Source organism: Orbicella faveolata, unplaced genomic scaffold (genome assembly GCF_042242905.1).
Source record: "Orbicella faveolata isolate gen_17 unplaced genomic scaffold, um_ofav_v1 contig_34, whole genome shotgun sequence".
In the NCBI taxonomy this organism is placed as follows: domain Eukaryota; kingdom Metazoa; phylum Cnidaria; class Anthozoa; order Scleractinia; family Merulinidae; genus Orbicella; species Orbicella faveolata.
In genome coordinates, this window is record NW_028301563.1 from 30,855,985 (window position 1) to 30,865,693 (window position 9,709).

The 9,709-nt window shown below is 39.7% G+C and overlaps 1 long non-coding RNA gene across 1 annotated transcript; it reads left to right on the forward strand.

The window, feature by feature from the left end:
- Window positions 1-7,466: 7,466 nt before the first annotated feature.
- On the forward strand, window positions 7,467-9,400 carry LOC149105743 (uncharacterized). Its single transcript, XR_016201365.1, has 2 exons — window positions 7,467-7,792; window positions 9,155-9,400. It is a non-coding gene; the product is annotated as an uncharacterized LOC149105743 (long non-coding RNA).
- Window positions 9,401-9,709: the final 309 nt, after the last annotated feature.

Below are 9,709 nucleotides of genomic sequence, written 5' to 3' on the forward strand. Positions count from 1 at the left end.
TTTTCAATGGCCGTTTTCACACTAGAGACGGATTAATCCGTCTCTAGTGTGAAAACGGCCATAATATGCGCAAACCGTCACCGAGCTCCTTTAACTTGGCCCCAGGACATTCCAGCAACGATGTCCGCCTTGCAGTACAGGCATGTGCTGGGGTCTCAGCACGTGTCTGTACGTAACTATCGGTTGTTGACACTTTTGTTGCTTAAAGTTCAATGTCACCTGGTTCCAGAAAAGAGGAGTAAATAATGCCACTATCAACCACCATTTTATGAAAATACCATGCATTTTCCATGAATACCCCGTGAAAGGCATTTCATTGCCCATGAAAACTCAGCTTAAAACTGCAAAATGAAATTTCATAGTATTTGTGGCCATGAATTTTCCGTGAAAAATGAAGTATTTTATTCCATGAGCCATGAATTTCAAAAGGAGAGACATTCGTGAGCCATGAATTTTCTTGTCTGTCTTTTCTTTGAACTCTTGCCTTTGTTCCTCATGTGAGCTTGGACAGGCTCCAACATTGGAATCTATGTTCCCTACTCTTTGCAAAAAGTGTGTGGTGTGTGGCTCTTCTATGTCCCCTTTGGGTTGCCAAGGCCATCTGGTTTGTGGTTTAGTCTTGGATTTGAACCTGACCTTCTGCCAAGCAGTACTGAGCTCTCACTTACCGAGGCAGCCGGGCCGTGGCGTAACCAATGATAGCCTGGGAGGAAGGATCTTCTTGGTGGACGATTTGAACGGGGTGGGAACGAAAAATAATCATGCGACGCACAAATAAATGGGAAATTTTCTTGTAAGGAAACAGTACGTCAGCAGAGGTCAGGGTTTGAAGCAACAACATGCCAACTGCACCTTCAATACCAGAAAATCTCTTTCCTTGGTAACGTGTGACCTAGGAGTCCTCATCTCCTCTGATTTATCATGGACACCGTAGTAAACAGGACAAACAGAATCCTGGGCGTAGTCTACAGAACGCTTGAGCCCTTAAATCTAGAAGCTCTTTCCATGCTGTATAAGACATTAGTGTGTAATGTCCTTGGGCATGCTACTCCAATAGGGTGCCCTTACCTAGTCAAAGACATCCTAGCACTTGAAAAAGTCCAGAGGAGAGCATCACGCCTGGCACTTGGACAAAGACGGGGAGAAATGGAGTACGAAGACCGTCTCAAAATTTCAAACTGGCCCATCTTAGAGAAATGGAGGCACTTCTCTCTCTTGTAGAATGTTATAAGACAGTATTTGGCCTAAACAATTTGAACTTCAGTGACTATTTTGAACTAACTATTCATAACTGGACACGTGCTAATCGATCTTTTAAATTATATGTGAAAAGTGCGAAGGTAAATCTCTATAAATATTCATTTTTTGTTTGCATAATAAAGGACTGGAATAACTTGCCGCTGCACATAGTCGAAGCAGCAACTTTAAATTTTTTAAAACTGGATTGAAGTCTTTTCTCAGTTTGTAAATATCTAAATAGTGATATATTTTTAGGTAATAAGACAATAGTCATATTGTATTGTTGTAGCTTTTATTATTTTCTGGAAGGGTTGACCTCGTGTTTCCTTTTCATGAAGTATTTTTATCTTTCTTTTGATAAATTAGTATGTTATGTTATGTTATGTTATATCTCAGCCTCGTCATCACAGTGAAGGCGAACTTGTTGCTGTGTGACGTCATAACAATAGGGGCATCGAATCGTCTTCGGGAGCAGTGCGTTTATTTTTGCGAGCACGAGCAGTGATCGAATTTGCCTTCAGAGCAGCGAGCAGTTCGAACATTTTCCGTTAGCCGGAGTGTCTTTTTTTTTAACAAGAAAACGTTGTTTTGCGCCAAGTAATCTGCTGACACCTACAAAACAGAAAAATAGACGCAACGCTCACCCCTAAACAAAATCGATCAAGGGCAACAGGAAGACCTCAATTTAGCTCGGCTAACACCTCTACCACTTGATTAACGGAGACATATTCCTTCTCGACGACAATTTTTCGAATTGCAAGCTTCTAGTAAGCTTTATTAAGCTTAGAAATTTTAAACTTTGAAGACGCTAGATAAAGAGACTTCTTCAAGCTCCGCCATTGTAGCCATGATTATTGCTGGTTTTCAGTGTCACGCAATTCAAAATAGCTCAAAATAAAAATCAAAACCGGTCAATAGATAAAGTCCGGAATCTGGGAAATGAAAGAAGGCAAATCTGCAAAGACTCTCGCCAAAATTCTGGTCACGGCAATTTTTCTTATGCGAGATATGCGGAGAAATTTTTTACCCAAATTTATAGAGATTTGTATGGAGACGCGATGCTGGTGCCCATCCGTATGGGCACCAACATGGCGGCCGGAAACCAACAGAAACATCTGTCACTGAGTTTTGCTACAAAAGCGTGAGTTTATCCCTCGAGGAACTCTAAAACATTAAAATAATACTTTTTCTAAGACATGAACTGTTCAGATAGCCAAGTTCCCCGAAATAAGTCACTTTTTTAACCATCATGACAGCTCTCTAGGCCGTCGTGTAAATGAGGATTCGAGATTGAGATCACTATTAATGTCTTGTCTCTTTTTAGAAGTGTTGTTACAAGCTTTCTATATTTTTGTTTGATCGATCTCAGGCTGAGCTACAGGCCTTGAGGCAGCTGGGTAGTTTAGTATATCAATCGCATTTTATAAAAATCTAGGAACGACATCAAGTGTACGCGAATGTCGTAATGTGGGGGAATACTCTGTTTCGTTGAACTAAGAAACTAAAGCCACAGGATCGTTACAATGGTATGTTACAGAGGCAACATAAACACAACCAAGAAAGCGACAGTTTGATCTTGGTTCTTTGTGTGAATAAATCGTGATGTTTTGTTGTCGCAAATTGTTGTGAAGGAGTGATTTGCGTGAAAGTGTGTCAGTTGGTTTCTGAATGTTGTCTTCGGCCCTTCTTGAAATTGAACTCAATTTTGGATTTTTTAAGTCACTGAAAGCGAAGGCTCGCTGAATGTGATCGGAGCAGTAAGATACACGATTCAAATTGAATTCTGGGTGTCTTTTGAACGTAGGGGCCATTCAAATTTATTAGTATTTTCTGAGAAAGATGCAACACTTTACGATTGTGATGGCAATTATCAGATTGTCTTTTGATTAATTGCCTCAAATGTATGATGTAATTTTCGAAAATGCAAGCGTATTTGATTCAGAAGCGCCCCGAACTAAGGCTGGCAAATAAATTGGGGGAAAATTGTTTGTTGAGCAAAGCAACAATGGCATGAAGCGACAACTTGAAACTTAAGCGGCCAGTGAACCTTGCTTGCTTAATGTGTCTCAACAATCGTCTTTACAAAACACAGTGATGCGGCGTATGGAAAACTCAACTTTGTGCAAAACGATTGAAGTGTTATTCAAGGGAACGGAGAGTACTGTTTATGAAAGACAACGGCCGTCCTGTAAAATGTGAACTTCAAAACTAGTGCAGATATACCGGAGCATAAATCAGCATCACCAATGTTATATTCTAGCCCTTTCGTGTCGTGTTTCCATAGAAACAATTGTATTAGCTTCAGAAGGTTAAGCATGTCATGTCACGTCTTGTCATGACTCTCCCCGCCCCCCAACCCCCCATCTTTGTTTTCGGCATCGGTTAAGCCAATATCTTTTCATCAATCATTCTGCCAAGGTGAACGTAAGTCAATCACGATTATGGAGCTTAATATTAATGAGAAGGACTGTGTCACTTGCCTAAGGCACTTAGGCAGGAAGGTGAGACTCGTACACTCCTAAAAGCGTCTATTAACGACTCAATGTTTACATAACGACGTTAACAGTGAAAGAAACGCAGTTTGCTTGGGACGCGGTTTTCTCTTGGCATGGACGACGGGACTTTTTATGCTGTATTCTCCTTACTGTGATCATCTCCATAGCAAGTGGAGTTCCATGTCTCCACTATGCGAACAAATGCCAGAACGCCAAAACGAGAGCAAAATAGAGAAATCTCTGTAAAGATATCCGTAATGATGAATCAGCTACTGCTCTACTTGTCTTTGGCATGATCTTGCCGATGCCTTGGTTGCTCGCTTTCATCGCCTGTGTGCTCAAGGTTTGCTGCCAGGGAGTAACAATTGCTGTAGAAGGATCGCAAGATAATTCTAACTGTATATTCTGCGTACCAAATTGTTAACACAACACTGATAAACAGCAGTCGATACAACTCCGTATTTAAAATACTGCGTTATTTTTCTTTTGCTTTGAACGTATACTGAGCAGAACAGGAGACTGCTTACCTGGAAAAAAAAGATGCCAATAACTTTTGTTTCTTGGCAAACTTTTCTCGATACAAATCATGGCGTCGTCAGGAAGCTCTCGAACTTGGTCTGTCCTCAGTACCTCGGGCAGATGAGCATACATGTAATTCTCTTGATTCTGTAATTCTGTTAATCTGCGTGTTTGGGTTTACCTCGGTATAAAAACCTGTGAAGTTTTTTCTTGTGTTTTGTAGCTATTGTTAGGGTCTATTATGTAGCTTCTTTGTTTTAGGTCACTGGTGAGTGTTACAGGTTCTTACACCGAGGATCAGCGCGTTTTTGCCTTTGAAAGTTACTATTGTATATAATTTCGATTCTATTCAACCTGCACGATAAAGACTTCTTTTCTTTTATTTACGTACTTCGCAACAACAATGGCTCTTTGGGCTATAAATTAAGCGTTTTTGTATAGTATTTAATTATTTCATGTGTAATAAATGGTGCAGTGGGTTTTTCATCTTAAACTTTTCTGTTTGTTTAAATTTCGTTTCAAATTCAAATTAATCAAAAGGATTAGTGTAGACAGGTGTGATGTTTGGGTAAATTTCGTGCTTTAGAAGCCTTGCATTGGAACGCCATTTTAAACTATGGAAAATACAGGCGTTTAGTGTATGTTTGTAAAACTCCCTGAAGAAGTCAACGATAGTTGACGAAACGCGTCGGAGAATAAACAAGTTTTACAACTGCAGTTCGTAGTGCTGCTCACTAGTTCACCTTTTAAAAAATTGTTTTAAAAAAATTGTGTATAAAATTGTTTTCAAAAATCAGAGTATTTAATTATTTGATGTGTAATAAATGGCGCAGTGGGTTTTGCCTCTCAAACGTTTTTGTTTGTTTAAATTTCGTTTCAAATTTAAATGAATCAAAAGGATTAATGTAGACAAGTAGCTGATGTTTGGGTAAATTTCGTGCTTTAGAAGCCTTGCATTCGAATGCCATTTTGAACTATGGAAGAACTTTTTATGGAAGAATTTTTGATGCGGTTTCTTACAGACTTTACACAACGTAAATCACAGGAAAATATAAAATTGAAAACTTGAAAAGCAACATTTAATTCCGTAATTCAAAGATGTTTAGATCTTCGGTTTCATTTGCTTGAAGATAGTTTGCTTACTTCGTTTGATTGCTCAATTGTTTTGTAAATGATCTTGAAATTCTGTGGAGAAAGGGTTGCCTGCATGTAAATTTGTGAACGATTTGTGTCTTGAATGCAACCTCGTCCAGTCATCACAACAACTTACTCTTTTGGATTGAATTTTGTGATTAAGAATAATAGTATCTGGGTATTTATTATATCTATGCCATGACATTTTCATGTGGGAGACAGACATGATTGAGTTCAAAATCAACACGGTTCTCTAGGAAGCGCAGGAACAATTTTTTATGCGGGGATACGCGCGTGAGCAGTTGATTCGGTTTGTCCTTCTTCCTTGTTTTTGGCTGTGTGTGCGCATGCCGTAATTATGCCAGTCACCGTGATTGTTTGCTTCTCATCATTGGCCAATACAAAATGAAGAATGTTCCGCTTGCCTGAGCATTTGAAGAGAGGGAGTGTTAAATAGCCTTGAAGCCTCCGCAAAGGACGCTTGGTTTGCGTATGAAAAAAAAGGCCTTTAGTCAACAAGACAACATTTCGATCGCGTCGCGGGATCAGTGCCTTGACATGGAGACCGCTGTCTGCTGTGGATGCTTATTGTTCGTTCTCTTCATAGCAGTTGGAATGCCTTGTCTGTTAGTGGCAAGCGAATGCAAGACAGCTGAATTGAGGGGCAATAACACCGCCTTGTGCTGGCTTATCGACAGCGATAAGTCTGCTAAGACGCTTGATACAGTCGGCTGGGTTTTCGCATTACCTTTCATGTTGGCTGTAATCGTCGCTTTGATCTGTTGCTATGTATCGATTTCCGATTGAGAAGACGTTAGTGAAGGAGACTAATGTTGAAATTTGCTACATACATTCATTACATCGAGTGTTGCTTTATAGATGTAGGACTGACATCCTGGACAGGTTGTCTCAAGTAAGACACTTCTTTAGAAGGAGTAGATGATCTAAAACCCTGTGCAAAATCACCATGTGTAACATTTGATATCTAACGAGAAGAACTTTGCAAAAGAAAAGATGGAAAGATAATGCTCCAGAAAAGACTGGTGACTAACTTTGCAAGTCTGCTTGGAATACCTACTCCTTAAAACTGCACGCCGGAAGGAAACTATTGTTCTGTGATCAACACTTCAGTAGTCGGTTCACATGTACAAGAGTTGCTTTCTTTTCTTTCTTCTTTATTTTTTGATGTTCTTCTGTTCTTATCTTTAATTGTTTCATGTCAGTATCTTAAACTATCTTTAAAGGTCATCCACGACTGTATGGAACCAAAGCCGCTTTGTCATCAGTGCTTACCGTTCTTTTGGTTCAAGTGAAAGTAACGATGTCACATTTTGCTTAATAAAGTTTGTGAATAAATCAACGTGTTGTTGACAAAATTTGCAAGCTGGAATTTTTGTGTAGATGGTCGTTCAGCTATGCTTTGAATGTTTCTAACTTCAAGATCGTATATTCTGAATGAACTTTGAGCTTGATGCTCGAGTTTCAGAGCTCTCAATTCTCATGCATTGATCGTGAGACTCACGCAAACAAATTCAATCTTACGCTCTCACGCTGAAACTATTATTTCTCACGTATTTAAGATTCCTTGCTGCTTAGTGAAGTTCCTTCATAACAAACTATCGTTTATGATATTAATTTCAACCTTGTTCGGTCACTGATCAGACTGACAGCATGTAGAACAAGCGTTATAACATCTTAATCAGGAGTACCCGTCGGATCCGCTCCGCAAAATATCCGCTCTGCAGACTAAAGTTGAGCTGGCTGGGAATTTTAGCATGAAACAGAATCTTGCTGAGAATTTAGCTTATCGAGAGCTAGCTAGCTGGAAAACTTTTTTTGGTGTTGAAATAACTTACATTGTGGTTTTACTAATCAGTTCTGGCTGGAAATTACATTCCGGATGCGATCACTGACTGAAGTGTGTCACTTGACACTCTCTGACTGCTTGACCTTTTGTTTGAAAACATGCTTACAATATAATGTTAGTTGTTTATTAAAGTTTTATTTACCAGCAAACAATAGAAGTCTGTTCTGCTGTCATTTATAGCGTGAAATTAGATCGGTTTCTTTTCTCTTGACGTTCCTTTTTCCCACGTTCAGTTGCATGTTTCACCACCGTTGATCCGGTCGCGGAAAATCATCGTCTGTTCTGCTTTCATGTTCTACCTTGAGACAACTGGTATCTGGTGATGACGTTTGTTGGTTCGTGCAGTCTTTTCACATTTTTGCCTGAGGCCCGGTGAGACTCGGGTAACCTCGTAATATTTTGTAACTAAAACATTGTTCCCGTATAATTTTGTGTCCAACGGTCGGTTTCAAGCGCGATCAGATTTTGCCGACCAGTTGTTTGAGGGTTTGGCAGCCAGAGAACTCTGAGGACTCCACTGATAAATTCAAAGGTTCAGGTAAGAACTACTTTGGAGTTGAACTAGCTGAATCAGGCTATATATTTAATATTCAGTGATAATGTTTAAGCAATGTGTGCGGGAAAAGCCGGCGCAGGTTTTCAAACTGTATTCGCCACTGTATTGTATTTCAAACCCAACGGAAAGTGCCGCTTCAGTGAAGACAGTGAAAGCAAGAAAAGGCCTAATATGTCTCAGAACTTGGAAGGGTTTTCGAAACTGTCAGTGCATTCATCCACAGTGATCCTACTTCCAAGTGTAATTTCAATTCTGTAATTTTAATGACCAGTAACATCCGATCCCGGTGCTGCAGTCGATCATGACCGCTTTTTAACTCGTCGAACGTTAAAACATGAGCTATTGAAACACATTTGCCGCGTCTTGGACAAACTGACGAGATACTGAAATGATTATTTTTTCCCGGTGTAAGAAAGTATTGTTTCCATCGGTTTCTTTACTGAAGTCCGATCGTGTTCTTTATATAACTGAAGGCTGATTACCTATTGCTGCCTTTTAGTATCGCCGAATATTTGCCCTGAAAGAGCTGTTGACCAACACACCTGATTGATCTATTTCAATGCTAATTGTACTGTACTTTGGGATTTAAAAGGGAATACAAAGGCTTCCCATGTCAAAGGTCAGAAAAGACCAGAAGGCAATCATGTCATTCCAGATTTCGTTCTTTCGGTGTCGATAGCGCCAGGACAATAATGTGTAATTTAATTTCTTATGCGTTCCCATTTGTTAACGCGCGTGTTTTTCGCACATTCAGTTTCTGTTAGAGAACAAGTTATTTTGTATGCCTGCGTTGTTACCGGAAATAGAGACATTTTGCCTTATTGTCCTTCTTTTTATGATGGCACAGACAGTGATTTTGTGGTGGAACAATTATCGCGCGGTTCAGTTCATGTAGCTAATGCAAAGCGCGAAACATGGCACACGAAAAAATAGGGGAGAGGCGTGGCACCAGTTCACACCATTCACTGAATTCACGCTTCTGGGTTATAGTTCGATGACGAAATGAGCGGTAAAAAATTATTCCACAATTATTTTTCTTAAACAGTTAAATCCTTGCTTCTTTGACTTGCCCCAGGGAATGTAATTTTCAACAATGTAACATCAGTTAAAATCAAAGACATTTCATTGAATTCTCTCATGAATGAGCTATTTTTGTGAACATAGTTCTTGATCTAGATCTTACATTGAGGGGCCCGATAGTATCACCAGTTTTGTATATTATTATGTGTCCGTGGCTGTGTGGGTATTTGGATGCATGTGTGTGTGTGTGTGGACGGGGGGAGGACGCCGGTATAAGAGGGATTGTGCAGTATGTTACATTTTCTAAAACATATCATTTTTCAGGTGTAAAATTAACTGCGTGAACTATAAGAAGCACAGCTAAAGATGCTGCAAACGTTACCCGATGTCATGGACTTGTACCCAAGAAAAGATGAGCAAATTTGTTGATGAAATCACGAGATTAAGTTTGTGAATCTTTTATGCTGATCGTCCAGTGTATATTTATGACATTACACTGATCTGATTGATACATTTTGTTAACGAGTTAACGAGTAATGATGCTGTTAATAGCAATACTTTTACTGTGAACGGCCTTTAACATTCCAACAATGCCGGGGTCTTTGCTGCGAAACTTTGCACTTAACTGTGTGAAACTTTTACGGTAAACGACCTATAACATCCCAACAATGCCGGGGTCTTTGCTGCGAAACTTTGCACTTAACTGTGTGAAACTTTTACGGTGAACGGCCTATAACATCCCAACAATGCCGGGGTCTTTGCTGCGAAACTTTGCACTTAACTGTGTGAAACTTTTACGGTGAACGGCCTGTAACATCCCAACAATGCCGGGGTCTTTGCTGCGAATGTTTGCACTTAACTGTGTGAAACTTTTACGGT